The 16,670-nt window shown below is 40.2% G+C and overlaps 1 protein-coding gene across 2 annotated transcripts in view; it reads right to left on the bottom strand.

Annotated features, from left to right (window-relative positions):
• Nucleotides 1-16,423, bottom strand: part of ENOX1 (ecto-NOX disulfide-thiol exchanger 1) — a 359,071-nt gene extending 342,648 nt beyond the window's left edge. For both annotated transcript variants that reach the window (XM_053971584.1, XM_053971585.1), the window contains exon 1: nucleotides 16,340-16,423. The gene's annotated coding sequence lies outside the window, so the exon portion shown is untranslated. The remainder of the gene's footprint in view (nucleotides 1-16,339) is intronic.
• Nucleotides 16,424-16,670: the final 247 nt, after the last annotated feature.

The following is a 16,670-nucleotide window of genomic DNA, read 5'->3' as shown; positions in this document are numbered from 1 at the left end:
AAACGTTTTTTTCCTATACACTACACAGAGCCTATGAAAGCTTTAATAGTCTATTTTCACAAACAGTACCAGCTGCCTACTAATATTCCTTAACTCTGCTTTTTCCTCCCTCAAGTCATTTTTCCTATTATTTTCAACATTTTGTTTGATTGATTAATAAAAAGCAGCATTCCTGCTCTAGATAATAGGTCACAGAATTCCCTTTACATTGAATAGGTTTACCTGCTCTCAAGAATGCTAACTGATAGTTTTATTTTCTTTCACCAGATCTGCAGGACTCTGGCCAAGCACTGACTTTTTCTGCACCAAACTCCTCGGTGATTTCAGGGAGCATGAAGATGACAGCAGGACATGTGCATAAAGTTCCAGTCCTTCTAAGTTTGCACAAGGATCTGCAGTTAATTAACCAGAAAGTCTCTGTTAACATGCATTAAGAAGAAAAAAAAGGCTTTACCAGTTCATCTTGCAGATCTGGAAAAAAAAAAGGGACCATCTTCAGCTCCTCTAAATTCGCTATCAAACAGGTTAGCATCCTTATTTAATAAGCTACACATGCATCCCCATCTGATGCGAGGGAATAAATCCACACTGTCTACTTTAGGCATGTAACTCTGCTGTGACTGAACCCTGTAATTGCAGGGTTCCCGTACACTGAGCAGATCCTCACAACACCTGAGGCAGGCAGTTCAGAGCCCAAGGGGTTGCACTACATGTACTGCATAAGCTGCTAATTCTTGCAGTTATGTTACATGCCCAGAGTGAGTCTGTGTGCTCCCTCCACACATTTCAGCACAGCACCACGCTTCATGCACACTGTACACACGAATGGAGCCCCTCTGCTATTTCAGCCTTGCTGCCTCATTTCACTACCTGCACCTCCCTGAGTAAGAAAAAATAAATCTGCATATGCATTATGCCTCTTTAGGCAACAGAAGACCTCAGGAGTTCATGAGCAGAACGCACACAGAAATAAATAAAGAAATTATATTCATTTTGTTTGGCACAGAAACCTGGAGACATGTCACGGAGATTTATTAGCCCTCTTAAGATAGCTACTCAAGATACTGATGGAGTTGACAGTACAATGTTGTCACTCTCCCGTCAGACCACTGTCAGACTCGTGCACAGAACTGCAGCTCCAGAGCAGTCTAGCCCTTCTAATACATCCCATTCGTCTCCCAATGTCCACTTTATTCATCTAGGGAATAAAATAATCTATAGTCCAAACAGCAGAGGGAAAACAGGAAAGCATGTATGGCAGAACATTTAAGGCCTTACTAGACTGAGGAGAAAAGCTCATCTTTGTCGAGAAAGTACTGTCGTCTGTATGACTTTAAAGCCAAACCCAGACATTTCCTCATCGTAAACGCTCACAAAATGACTGGGTGATCACCTGCTGTCTCACTGTACATCAAGCTAATTTTCCAGCAAGATTTGTTCGCTTAGATTGCCCAAATGAAAGTCTCTCTTAAAATAAAAAAAATAGTCTGTTGCAAGTAACTCCCTTATCTGCCATCCCTTCAATAGGACTGAAGTGCTCTTCACAGACATAGTACACAAGCATCTTGAATTAGCAGGGAACTATTTTTAAATACATGAAGGATAAGATACAGAATTAGTTTCATGGGGAATGAGAACCTCCGAGATTATTTACTTTCCCTTAATTACTTTGACTCACCCCTCCTTGAGCTGTCCAATAGTACTACCTATTTCACACACAAATTTTGATACTTAAGACATGTGAGAATGTTTCTTGAACATTTAAGATTACAGACCTTAGAAATACATAACCACATTTCTCAAATTTATTTACCCACTTAAAAATAATGAAATATACTGTATGGCACAAATTTCCCTTTCTTTAGAGCAACTGCTTCAGATTAAGGATCCCTATACAAAAGCAAAGCTTTCTTTGTGCTAAAACATGAACACTCTGACAAACTGTACACAACTATTACACTTAAAGAGGTGTGGGTAGCCTCTTATACTACTGATCTTATATAATGGAAGGAGCAAAAGAGAGATTACTATTGGAAAATTACTTTTGAGAGCAAGGTGACAAGAAAGCCTACCCAAGCCCTGAACTCAAGAGAGAAATTTGAGTTCCTAAGCCTTTGAACAAAAAGAAATTTAGCATGGCCATAAAGCACTGCTGGGCTACATCCACTACCCATCTTTGCTTCATGTGACTTGAGCACATTTCTATCACCTGCACAGGATACAAAAAAGGAAATCTAGATAGTCTACAATTCTATCCCTGTAGAAAAAAAAATATTAACATCTTGAGGACAGAGCATCAAAATATAAAATAGTGGGAAAAGCAAGTAAAAAGGATGAAGAGAGCAAATAAAAGGAAAGCAATAGAGAAGACAGAAAATAACACATCTGAAATATAAAAGAAATAGACGTTGTGGTAAAAAGACATGGGACAGACAGACATAAAGAAAAGGAGAAAGGAGGATTATAAAAATGGGAGATAACAAAAAGTGACAGAGAAAAAGGCATACAGAAGGGACCACTTAAAATTTCAAGAAAATCCAAAATCCACCACCTAAAAAAAACCCCATACAAACAACAAACCAAACAAACCCCAACAAATAAATACAGCTCTACATTCCTTCCCTAAAATTACTCTAGGAACCAGAGCTGGACAAAAGTAAGTGAAATTAATTTCACTGGCTAATGAAGTTTCATTTGATTTCATTTTACGGTTAAGCCCTGTCTCCATCAACCAGTGGGATGTTTTTGCCAGAACCTCTCAGCTCCTGTGGCATTAAGGATGAGCTGAAGCAACTTCCGAATGATTTTCTGCACTGAGACACCTGAGATACTGCATACCATAGCATCAGCTCTGGATTTGTAAGGATGACTAGTCTTTACCAGGTAAGAGAATTAAGAGGTACCCTCTTAATGTACACATCAAGGTACTACACGTTACTGCCACCATGAATATGAAAGAATGACTTCTCTCCCTAAACTGAGTTAGCAAGCAATTTATTATGCTATAAAGTACTAATAATTCCTCTGTCAAAAACTTACTTGTCACTAAAAATAATATTTTTTTTTTAAAATTATGGACTGGCAGAGAAATTAGCAAAGGAATCACCATGAAGTGGATTTTTGAAGGCTTTCTAGGAGAGATGGTAAGAAGTTTTGGGTTCCACTTCCCACCAGTGGGAACACTGCACTGTTACAAAGAAACAACCACTGGAATGGAGAGAAAAAAATAGCAGAGACCCTCAAAAGAATTTATCAAATCACTTATCAGAATATAATGAATATTAACAAAAGACAGTACAAATGCTCTTGAGAACTGAGTATTCCTGGGGTTTGGATCTCTTCTTCTGGGCTGTTAAGGTTGCTAGGGAATTACACAGTTAATGGTGTATTTCCATATGAATGTTTCAAGAAGGGGGAAGGGTTTGGAAACCGAATCTTAAGCACAGAGTTTTCTGTGTGCTTCGGAGAGAAGAATCTGATGGTTTTGTAAAGTTGAAATAAAAAGCTTTCATATTTAATAACAGATTATCAAAGATTTTTAGTAGAAAAACATGCACAGAAAATCCTTTGTGAGGCACTGTGACAAAGAACTTGCTTCTCTTACTATGGTTAGTAACAGTGCACCAGACATGCCATTACACACATGCTAAGGTCATAGAGTAGTCTGCAAACAAGAGCAGCTTGTTTTGCTTAAACAGATAAAAGCTACAAGTTTATTTTGTTTTACACAGATTGTATGTCCATTTTTCATAAACCATTTAGAAAGCATATTGCTGTGGGCTTCCCAGTGATAAATACACTGAGGCATCAGCAAGTGACAACACACTTTGTACTCTTTGACATGGATGAAAGAATTAAATTCAACTTTTCTTTTTTCTATCTGGAAAGAGAAACATCTGGGAAAAATACTTTTTAGCCCTACGTCCTACGAATGAATCTTAAATGATGCTCTGTCTGCAACTTCACCTGTTTCTCCTTCCTTTTATTTGCTAACTTTGGGTGACATTGGTTAAGAGTGGCCAAAACTGACAGAGGTCCCTTCATTTTAATGACAGTAAGTGGCTGATTAAAGGACAAAAATAATAAACATCCCATGGTTAAAATGGCAGGCACTCAACCTTGCATCAGAAAATCCACAGAGCCATCACCACTAAAGGAGAACCTGCAGAAAACACAGTGAGGTTGGCTCCATGCTCACTCCATCACTATTTATTTGGTTATTTTCCCCATTCTTTAGTATTCAACACATCCCAACTCAAGCAACTCTTATTTATGCAAGCATTCAATAAATACAGACACACTTCCATTGGCAACTGCTGTGACAGTTGATCTTCACCCCACAGTATTATCTTAATAAACTGTCTCTCAGCCCCAGGGTCTTTGTTCTCACACAAATGACCTACAGTTGGTCACCCTGGATCTTACACAAAGCATGATGAGCACAGGGGTTATATGAGCTAATTGCATAGTGACTGCAAAAATAGCACGCTTTCTTCTTTTCAGCAACGTGTTCTTTCTCTACTGAAAACAATTCAGTTAATGACAGAACTATAGATCTGGATAACTTTATCATTAGTTAATGTTACCACCACATGAGCTTGTCTGCATGGTATTTAACAAAGAAATTCAAGTTAAACAGCCTCCTCCAGAATGAAGACAATATTGGATTAATTATGTAACTTGCTACATATTTGGAAAATGAAGATGAATTTCCCTTTTATAACCTTATTAAAATCCTTCAGAATAAGAAGCAGGTTGTAATCTGTTATTGAAGTATAACTCATAAATATCTTTTGAATTACTCAAAATTCAAATCACTGGGGATCTGAATCTGGCCCCATACATCTTAAAAGAACATTTGACTCATTACTCATGTAAACCTCCATGAACACATAATGCACAGGAACTAATTTGTTTTCTAGGAGAGTTCAACATTCTCTGCCAAAAGAACTTGTATTCTGGTACTTCTGATATACTATGTTATTTTTATTGGTCTACGTGCTACTTTTACTACTAGTTATGGAGTAAACATCTGCAGAAAAGCAGAAACTAGGGTCTAATGGATCCTTAGTCTTTTCCCACATGCTTCTCAGAATTCAGACAACTTTCTTCCTCTGATTGAAGACAACTGGAAACACTGCAAGAAGTCCACAAAGCATTTACTATTAAAAACACAAACCGCAGACTACCAAACTAATTTTGTAACATGATTATTCCTCCAACGTGGCCCAAAACTGAAAGCATACAAGTCAAAATACACAAAAACACAGTAGCTGAGATGTAAATCTCTAGACAGTAAGATCTACCATTCTTTTAGTTTATTTTCAGGGGTGCCTTAACAACTTAGGATATGGGTACATAAGCTTCTTGAAGACAGATTCATGTTCTCTCTAGCTATGCTTACTTCACAATGTCTTTGCACCAGCCAGGTCTGAATCTCAAGTTGTGTTAGCATGGGATCATGAATGACAAAGTGAATTTATCAAAATGTCTCAAGCCTAACTGTGCAACATGGAAAAACACCCCACACTTACCTGGACAGGGAAGAAAATTTTCAAGTCTGAACCATCCATGTTCAACTGCCAGCATCTCATGCAACTCAACTGCTATATATTCCACTGTTCTGACACAAACAAGGGTAACAGGCTGATCATCTGGATTTCAGATTAAGTTGGGAAACACCATGCTCCTTCTGACTGTCTCACTTCCTGTTATCCCACTCACTGTAGGGCTTGGTGAGAATCAGACAAAAAAAGCTGGAAACAACCATGCAACAGAACCAGTTGCATTCTTTTCAGGCAACACAGTTATATCTATCAACTTCTTAAAAACCCCAACTGATAAAGCCCCACAGAGCTCACACAACCCATGCTAGGATCCCTCTGCATCCTTGCCACTAGAAAAAACTTTCTAAACTTTTTATTTCTTGCAACATATTCGGCCTATTACTTTTACTCTACTCACTGTGGGCATTGTAGAGAAGACTTCTTCCTGTTCTCCATCTTCACATAAAACATTTAATCTTGCAATTCAGTTTTTATAGCTACAGAGACCTCCTTCAATATTTTCCTCAGATGTCAGTTATTTGCAAGTTAGATGAATAAAGTTTCCATCTGAACCGGAGCATCATCAGGCTGTAGCTGCTGGAAATCCTCCTGAAACCATCATTATGTGCCTTTCTAAGATTTCCACTTCCCTGAGGAGTCTCTGGGGAATTTTTATATTTATATAAAAATATAAAAGAATTATACAATGCAGTATAAAAAGTCTTTACAGAAGTCACATTCAATTTCTGTTTAAACAAAGTTGCATTACTGAGGACCACAGAGTAGAGGCAAAAGTGAAAATAAGATCTTCCTCAGATGATGCCCATGAGTAACTGAAGGAAGGAAACATAAACACTCTTTTTTGTTTCCAGCCAACTGCTAATCATACAGACAGTTCTCTCTCACCAAGATGAACTCAGCATCAGGACAAACCTACCTCAGAAGTTCTCATTTCAATTTGTTTCTGCCACTACTACACTTGCTCCTCAGGCGCTTACAGAATGCCTCCTTGTTGTACAGTCATCCCATGGCATCCCTTAGAGACACGGCTGGGAGCACTACAAAGGGCTGCATTTTGTCCTGCACGGATGCTTCTAGCCACTTTCTGAACACTCTTCATATTCACTAAACACCTAGCATTAACAGAAGTGCTGTTTCATTTAGGTTTGGGTTTTGAGTTTTGCGTTGCCCTTTCCCTTCATTGGTTTAACAGTGAACTAGTGAATTTAAATGGCTTTGAAAGGACAGTACATACAGGCTTACATCTCACTCTATACTGCTCATTTTGTATTAGCATGAAAGGAGATTTCTCACCAACTCTGAAGTCTTCATTTTCCTCGTGTTTAAAACATGAGTGGCTCTTACTCTTTGTCCCCCTGATAACAAAATTATTCCTCTACAATAAAATTACATTGAAGTGCCACTGAAACCTAGAACAGTGACTTCAGTGGTCATCACAGCTGTACTTCAATGATTCAAAGGTTATATTAAGCTTGAAGCTACCAAGGTTGAAGTTGTAGTTCAATGATGCAAGGGATCTCGTCTTCAGGATTATCAAATTCAACCTTCTGCTTTCAATTCAATATTCAGTTTCATCAGATAGCCTATCTGACAAATTTTCCTATCTGGAAAATCAAAAGAACCTTATTTTCTTCATCATTTCAAGATGAACACTAGTCCTTTCTGCCTAGCTGCTCATGCAGCATTTATACTTGAGGTATAGAAGAATAGTTTGATTACAGTGAGTTGAATGACTCGCTTCAAATTATTCCCTCGATTCTTGGGCAAGATGAGCCTGAAAATTATTACTTTGATAATTTCCGTTTTATTTGTAGTATATAACACCAAACAAAATCAACTTTGCTAATGTGGAAAAGGTAGACACAGGTGTCAGACCAGCAAGCCAGCCTTATACAGATTTGCCCATGAGATGTGCTGCCTACTTTCAGCTTTGAACAAATGAAGCCTGGTCTGACTGCACAGGTCTCCCTTCTCTCCCCTCTCCATGAAGAGTGGATTACATTAAGCAGCTACTCAGTTCTTTCATTATCAGCAAGGCTTCTTTTTCCTTTTCCCCAGAGACTTCATGCAGTTATATAATCTCCCTTAGTATTTTTCAAGAAACTGAAAAAGAAATTCCAATTTTCCAGCCTCCTTTACTTAAAAAAATGTTAATATTTTCCTTCGTAGGGTGAATTTACAGCTCCCTTCTCTTTCGTAAAGAAAACAATATAAACTACACATTACATCTGTTTTGTAAGATGATACAGAAGTTAAGCGAACATCATGAAAAATAAAACTGAACAACCCAACTAATGACAAACACACCATACCTGGTTTCACAAGCTTTTACATAATAGTGCTAAGCTTACAGAACTGGCAAGAAACTGGGTAGCTAAGCAGATTGGCAACAGCACACTGAGGCTCTTGCTCAAGGTTCACCCAGGTCCCTCTAGGAACTGAAATGGCATGTTCCCTCACAGGCTGTCAGTGAAACAAATGGTAATGGCTCTCTGGTTCATATGAAATGGGAGATTACACTGCAGAAAATGATTCATCAGCACAAATGGTATTTCCTCTTACTCCAAAGATATGAATAAACTTGAACCAAAAAAATGGCCAAGGGTGCCTTCATTTGCTAAAATGAAATTAATCAGAGACATGCTCATTTTAGGCAAACTAAGGGAAAGACAATATATAGCAGATTCTAAATCAAGTGTACTTTCCAGAATCTTTAAATCATCAGCTTTCTTATGGAACAGTCTGTCACCAGTACTTCCACTTATGCTCTGCCTGAAGACAGTAGAAGCCAGAAGGATATGTGCATGGGAGGCATGAGGATGCATGAACAGACCACCCACTTACTCTGTAAATCCACAGAGTGCTTGCTCCATATCTGGCAGCAGAGGACCACAGCCACACTCTGATGTGTCTGTAGCCATACCCCCCTGTGCTGTGATCTCAGCAGATTTCACTGCTAAGCAAAGGTCCCAGCTCCGAGAGAAACTCTAAATTAAGCAGATCGCTTATTCAGAAAATGCAACTCCCTCTTCTGAGTCATGCCAATATCTATCAGAAGTCATCAGAAGATATTAATCCATGGACCTCTAACACCAAAATACCTCTACCACTGCAGAAGGAGAGGGAATGCTTCACTTGGTAGAAAATAGCAAGCTCTTGTTCTATATACAGAGCAGCAACTGAATTAGGATATAACACAATTTCACAGAATGTCAGACCAGCAAAATATTAGGAAGCAATATGCTGCTTTCAGATGAAACAAACTTATTTGTCATTGCTGAAATATTTCTTATAAGGGCAGAAGGACCGATGCTCGTTCTAAGAGCATGCTCTCATTCTGGTTATTGCAATAGACCTCCCTAAATTCACCCCACGCCTTTATCAGCTCCTTCTATTTCATTTCTTCTTTGCTTCCTTGACAAAATGCTTCCTAAAAGGAATTAATAAATCTAAACAAAATTGTTAAAAATACTATTAAATCCTCACTGTATGCTACCCCAGGCAGAGCTGTTATGTCCTGAAGCATTTTTACACTGTGTGTAGTGCACTGGTCCCTTTAAAGCCTACACAGAGACAATCTGCCATACCAGAATAGTTGTGGATTATCCACTCTGGACATGGAGAAACTGCTCCTCCACAAGTATTCTTAAGATCCAGTATACCAAACCCCACGTCCTAAATGGTAACACTACATTAAAAGTACCTGTATAAAAGCACTTTAAAGTCTCATTTAACTTAACTCTGAAAATAAAGATCTATTAACAGAAACAAGTTGTAATTAAGATTACTGTTGACCTAGCTTCTTCCTGCAAAGGGGACACAATAATCTTACATTTACACAGTACCTTTCAGTCTAAACTATCCCATCCAACAAGCCTGATCTTAAACAGATTACACAGAAGAGTGTTATTAACACACACAAATGAATAATTTGTGTCCCAAAAAAACTGTCTCTCTAGCAGAAGCAATGCATTGGCAATCAACTTCAGTCTTAATCCTTATGTTCTGCCTAAAAAAAAAAAAAAAAATCCTTCAATTTCATTCCTTCAAAATGAACCTCTTCTCAGATCTCCATCACCAACCTATCTACCAACTCGCAGAGACAAGCACCAGCAAGGACTGAACCTGGCTTACCTCTCAGAGGATTTTTATATAAGCAGAGACACCTGGAGTGTATTGGGAGTGTACTGGTTTTAATAGACAGACCAATTTTTTTTCCACATTATACTGCACACAGAAGACCTAAACCTGTCTTTCACTACTTCAAAACACTCCTTTCTTGCACTGTCAAGTACTTAAACCAAAGGTCAGTCTCACCAACCAGCTCAGCCAGATCAGCCCAGATATCCCAGATCAGCCTTCCCCTGTACGTGATACTGCTGCAGGGTTACTGTTTTAATCATTAACATGCTAAGAAGGGTTATTCTGAATCACTTGTTTTTACCTTATGGTTACCAAAATAGGCCTTGTTTAAACAGTTGGCTGTCAGGTATCCATAAAGCACAGCAGAGGGAAATCCACCTCCTCTTCTGCAATTGGCATGGCTGTTGGAAAACATTCCCTGATGATATCAGTCTGCAGAACATTTTTTTTTCTGAATGCTTGCTTCGAGTAACATGATTTGCAATAAACCAGTGTATTAAACTTCCTTCCAGGAAAAACTGTCATTCCACAAGAAAGCTGTCATTATACCTTGAACCTGCACATTCCCTGGCTAAGTCTTCTCCCAGTTTACATGGATGATGGAGACGTTAAAAGCAATGCATCCTCGGAAAGATCATCTCTGTGTCTATCCCCCTTTCTCAGTCTCTTCCAGAAAACACACCATTGGTGGCAGTGGTCATCAGGACTTGCACTGCACACTGACTAGCCAGATCACAGGAGACAGCTGTGCTGAGATCAGGGCATCGTGACGGGGGACAGGAAGGAAGGACCAGTACCTGCTATCCAAATTGCACCTGATGGCACTAAGTGTCCTCAAATGATAAAAAGTGCTGCAGAAACTGTCAAGAAAGAGGAAGCTGTTACTCCCGTGCCTTCTATACCACCTGAAATGTTCATCGTTCCCAAAAGGAAAAACAAACAAATTAAAAACTCATAGCTGTTTACTAAAAGAATCTACTATAGCTAATCCTTGTACATGCACCATCCCATCAATGGCTGAACCTGAGCCCACATAATGACCCTGCATTATAAAAGCACAAAACCCAACAGTCTCAGAACTGGAAACCAAGGCAAGGTTGGCTAGTCTGGGATCTGACCTCCTGTAACTTTCAGCTAAAACTAGAACAGAACAGAAGCATGAAAAGGGGCTGGTTGATCTTGTACTTCACCTCCCTGAAAATGCAGGCTTGCCTTCTCCAGTACACCTGCCAACAATTTGCCTACTCTAATTTTAAACATCTGAAGAGGTGTGGGGGGGTTTGTACTACACCCAGAATAATATAAGCTACAATACATTTTTCTATTACTGAGTTTTGGCCCAGAATTAATCTTAAAATTTATGTCCTCAATTTCTCCATTTAGTCATAGGTATTTTCTCACATAAGGCAGAAAAAAAATCTGACTGCTTTGACTAAAATACACTTCAAACACAGACACATAGTTAACCCATCTTCCCATATTCAGTCCCAGATTACAGATGTCTATGTTTGAATATTTCCCTTCAAGCTAGTTCCTCCAGACCCATGAGTATTTTGTTGCTCTTCCTTGAGCATCCATCAAATTGTCAATACCTTCCTGTTAAGATGATATTCAGTTTTCATGTGTTCACAACAGATTCTTTAAAAAGGAAATCCCACCTCTTTGTTCACCAAAATGGTACCTTTTTCTTGACAACTCAAGCACAAACCATACTTTTCTGTAATTAAATTCCATTCCAAACTCATTTATTAATTCTCAATCCCTTCCAGCATCACTATCACTCACCAGTAAGTTCCTGATTTGGTACCCCTTGCCCCAGGAACTTGCCTTTTCCCCCTACTTGTTCCCTTCACTCTGCTATCCTAGAGGAATTGTCCTGAATTTGTTCTGTTTACTACAAAGGAAAGACATTAGTTTCAAAGACATTGGTTTTGCCCTATTCAACAAAGCATTTAATTGCATGTCTAACTTTCACCACTTTCTTAAATCCATTTGATTTCAGCAAGTAGACATGAGCTTAAGCATACACTTAAAAAAAAAAAAAAAAAAAAGTTGGGTGTGCAAGTCAACTTTGCTGAACCAAATCTTCAGTTTCTGTAATCACTTGGATCTGTATCACTGTAATCACTTTCTGTATTTGGCACGAATTGACAGCTCAATGATTAAAGGTAACAAGACTTTAAAAACAAAGTCTCAAGAGAATCCAAAACTTGCATCATGTTTTTGTTCCTTTCTTAAAAGAAGAACAGGAAATACATACCTAAGTATTTATCCCTCAATACAGTAATCATATAGCCTGTGTGTTTAAACATATAGTAAGTAACTCTATATTCTCATTACTTCAGTACCCAATTTGAAAAACAGTAATAAAAGAAAGCCTTATGAAAAATTTGGAAAGGCTCGTGTATCTCAGCAAGATATGCAGCATATTCCCTGATAACTCATTAGCCACGAACATCATTGTGCAGTTAAGAGAGAGAACAAAGCTGTCCATTTCTTAATTCCTGTCTCCTAAACACCTTTAAATGGAACAGACATAACTCACTGTTCCACTTAAAATGATCTTTAGTGGGGAGAAGGGAGAAGGTGGTCTTTGGTTTGGGCCATGGGTTGGCTGCCTCCATCATTACAGCAGATGAAAGCTTTATATTCACCACCACCAACAAATGCAGTTGGTGTAAAAGGAGTTTTGTGGAGAGTATTTAAAATCACTTCCAAATGACTTCCGTTGTTTATACACAGAATACTTCATGACCTGTCTCTCTCTCCCTTGTTTTTTGTTTGTACTTTTTGTTTTCTTTGCCTTCTCTCATTCTGCTGCCTGGCAAACACAGGCAGAGGTGAAGCAGGGACTGTAATTAGGCAGCCATATACAAGCTTCATCTGTGGACTATCTAATTGTAAGATTCAAGTTTTGGGAGTAGTGCCATCTGAGAAAGAAATGGAGAAGAAAAATTGGAAAATGACTACTTCCTCTCAATCCACAAAGCCTTCCAAAATTCAATTAGCATGTTCCAAACTAAACCATCCACACATGCTATGGCACTAAAATGTGTGATTTCAAATATAGACAAAAAAGTAGCTGCCCATAGATATTTATCAGAATTATAATACTCTCTGACCATTCCACTTCAACCCTTTTTATTCAAGTGGCATCTGCTGTAACCCTTTTGTACCTCAGTACTTGAGATGATCCAGGAAAATACCTATGGGGAATATAAATAAATTGCCTGTGACTGCACATGGCATCTCTTAAATAATGCTGTGAACCCCCCTGTTCAGAGAATACCCTTCGCATGCCTAGCGCGAATACTGTTGTTTAATAATGCATACTTGACTAAGTTTGCTGTCTTCCCCACAGCAAATTTTTCTTGTGACTTTACAGTTTCCCAGACTGGAATATTATTTTCACTTTCACAGAATCACTGATGCAACCAATAGGAAAACTACCTCTGTTTCAATTTACTGTGTGATGTCTGTAAATACTGCTGGATAGTGAAGACTTGTAGGTAAAACTCGGCAAACACCTCTTTGCCATTTTCTCCTATAAAAGAGAGACAAAAGCATAGAAACTTCTCTACTGCCTTGTACATACAACTACACATCCATGCCTGCTCACCTCCTTTTTCTATGGCAGTCAGTATCTCCAGCAGCTTCCAGAGCACAAACACCTGCACCCATCCCAGGTCAGATCTCCAGCTTGCACTAATGGATTTTTTCAGATAGATGGCAGTGCACAAAGTGCATCCCAGATTGATTCAGGGTCGAGATGCCATTTCAGTGCTCAGGCACTTTAACTAAGGGACTTACTGCATCATCAAAATCACTTTTAGAAAGATGATGGCTTAGGACCCAATCCCGCTGCACAGTGATAGCACTGATTCCTTGGAAGGGCTGAACTGGGTGCCAAGAACATAAACATGGCAAAGAGGCGCTTAGGATTTTACTTTCCATTCCTAGGAGCCACAAAGGATTTTTTTTTAATACATTCTAATAAACATAGCTTTAAAACACAAAGCTAAAGGATGACTAACAACAGGAAATCCAGAAAGATATTGGAAGTTGGATACAGGAGATGATGTCTCTGATTTTCAAGGGTCCGTAATAGCACAGATTTAGAAACAATCCTGCAATAAGAACAGACAACTCCAAATCATTCTTAATGGCAAAAATTCTACTTAATTTTGTGCCCTTTTCATTCTAACAGACATTATTATTAAGAGACCAGAGTGAAATTTTAACCGTTTAACTGCATTTACCCCACCAAATCTTTCTCACAAAAGGAAAATATTAACTAAGCAGCTGAAACAAATAGGAGTGAATCTCCCAGCACAATTAGTACTTCAGTATCTACTACTTGGAGATTTCGACATATAGCTATCATGATGTGGAAGCATCCACCACCGTTTTGTTTTCTGTTTGCAGTAGGGTGTTGCTAGGAAACAAAATACTATTGTCTGATTTCATGATCTATTGCCTGGTTTGCCTGGCAATAAAGTCTTCTAAATCTATTACCGGATTATTTTGTATTTTACAGTGAGATTAGGACTAAAACACATGCAAACAGAGAAGAGCAGCAAAAAATGCCTCAAAATTCAGGGGAAAGTATGCATATATTTCAGGCTGAGGAAGACAAACTATACTAAGGAAAAATGAACTCAAGCAATCTGGTGATATTTATATATGCACACACTCACACGTGTATCAGCGTCCCTTGACTGTATCTATAGTTTTGCTGACTTGTCAAAGACTCTCTCACTTCCAAGGATACAAAGCGTTCTCTTACTACTGGAGAGCTACTGTACACTGCAAGTTCTGTAAATACCACATGCTGCAGAATGCCTGGTGCGGGCAAGCACACATGCCACCGTAATTGTTGTTCTTGGAATTCGGATCTAGGTTGTTTCAGTGTTTTAATTTCTTTACACAATTTTTATTTTTCTTCTTGTACATTTGGACAGATAGAAGAGTCAGAGACAATTCCCCACTCTCCCCCTCCCTCTTCAGTTGTAACATAAATAAAAAAATTATCAAATAGAGAAATAAATAAAAGCACCAAGAAAAGCGATCTAAAATTGAAAGGCATAATAGCAAATTTCACTTATTTTTGACTATGGCAAGTCTTTGCAAAATGAACAAATAAAAGATTATGAGAACCGGGAAAATGTGGGTGCCTACCAATGCATTCCCACAACAAAAGAGGAGACCTCAAGTGCAAAAACAATCAGACTTAAAAGCTGAGAGACAGATGAAGAGAGTTCAGCACAAAGTCATAGAGAAGGTTTAAAATAAAACCTGCAGAGTAGTTATTATTCTTTTATGTATATCTACAATTTCACACCATGAACAACATGCACTGTTTCAAAGTCCTTTCAACTCACTTATTAACACCTATGCATTTTATCACTCCATTTTAAATTTGAGTAAAAAAATAAACGAGGTTCATCGTAAAAAAAAAAAAAACCAACAAAGCTTTTGAGACATTACAGTAAAACTCCCAGTGATAAGGAAGGAAAAAAAAAAAAAAAAAAAAAAAAAAAAGAAGTAACAACACACAACATAGAAAATACACAGTTCATGAGAAGGACCTGAAAGCTTCTTGCCTCTCCTGCTCAGAGATGGATTTATTCAACCTCTATAGTTTCTGATAGTTTCCTATCAGAAACTAGGAGCCCCCACCAAACCACATTTAGAATTAAAGAACAAAAGAGTAAGATGCAAGCGAGCTTCTTCTACTCCAAACAACAGCAAGCTACTTCTAGCAATTAGATGAAAGAGGAGGAAGATGGACATGACCCACAACCAATCCCTCTCCTCACCAGGGTCGAATACGGCTGTTCCTCAGCTGATAACCCGCTACAGTAACACTGCTAGTTACAAAACGGAGCGCAGGTCTCGGTGACACCGGGATCCTGTCACCTATAGGTTCACTGAAACCTGTTCTAAAACACTCTCTCAAGGAACGAGGAGAAACAGGAGAGGGATGGGACAGTCTCCTCCCGAGCTGCCACCAAAAACTGTTCTGCCAACTGCAGGGGGGCTGTCGGCGACATCGCAGCCGCAGCCACACAGCTCTTAGAGGGAAGGGGGGCAGCGGGAGGGACCCCAGCTCCGGCCGCCCTGGGTGCGCTGCCCGCCCGCCCACGCGTGTGCCCCGGGGGAAGCTGCCCAGCGAGGCGGGTTCTACCCGCGCTGCAGCAGCGACTGCAATTAAGAAGACAAAAAAAAAAAAAAAAAAAAAAAAAAAAAAAAAAAAAAAAAAAAAGAGGAAGAAAATAGAAATAAATAAATAAATAGCCCGCTAGCGGGAATGGGAAAATAAAAGCCCAGCCTAAACAGGCAGACCCCAAACAATAACAAACACCGGGCGCCCAGGAGAGCAAACTTTCTGACTCACCGGGAAGAGCCGGTACCCGGGGGGCGCCGAGCAGCGGCGGAGGCGACGCGGGGCCCCGCGGGAGCGCAGCCGGAGCAGGAGCCGGGCGAGGCGAACGCCGCCGGCGGGGCTGGGGCAGCGCGTCTCGCCCCGCTCCTGTCGCCCTGCCCTCCCTCCTTCCCTCCGTCCCCGTCCCTCCGCAGCGCCGGGAGCCGCCCGGGGCGAGCTGCCGCCGCGGGACCGCCGTACCTACCTACGGCTGCCGGTGCGGGGCCGCGGAGCAGCGGGAGCCGCCGCCGCCGCCGCCCCCCTTCGGCGGCTGCCGGGCCCGGCGGCGCTGCAGCAGGCGGAGGACGCCCCGCGGCGGCAGGGAGCGCGGGGCCGGGGTGCGGAGAGGCGGCGGCTGCCGAGGCACGGGCAGCGCGGTGCTTCTGCTTGTCCGACTTGTGTGAGCGAGCGTGTGTGTGTGTGTGTGTGCGTGTGTGTATGTGTGTGTGCCGGGGAGGGATGCTGCAAGGGACCGAGGGAAAATTCTCCCCTCCTAGCAAAGCCGCCGACAAATGGCAAGGCAGGTGTGCAGGGGA

This window comes from Vidua macroura, chromosome 2 (genome assembly GCF_024509145.1).
Source record: "Vidua macroura isolate BioBank_ID:100142 chromosome 2, ASM2450914v1, whole genome shotgun sequence".
Classification (NCBI taxonomy): Eukaryota; Metazoa; Chordata; class Aves; order Passeriformes; family Viduidae; genus Vidua; species Vidua macroura.
This window is presented reverse-complemented; position numbering and strand designations above follow the sequence as displayed.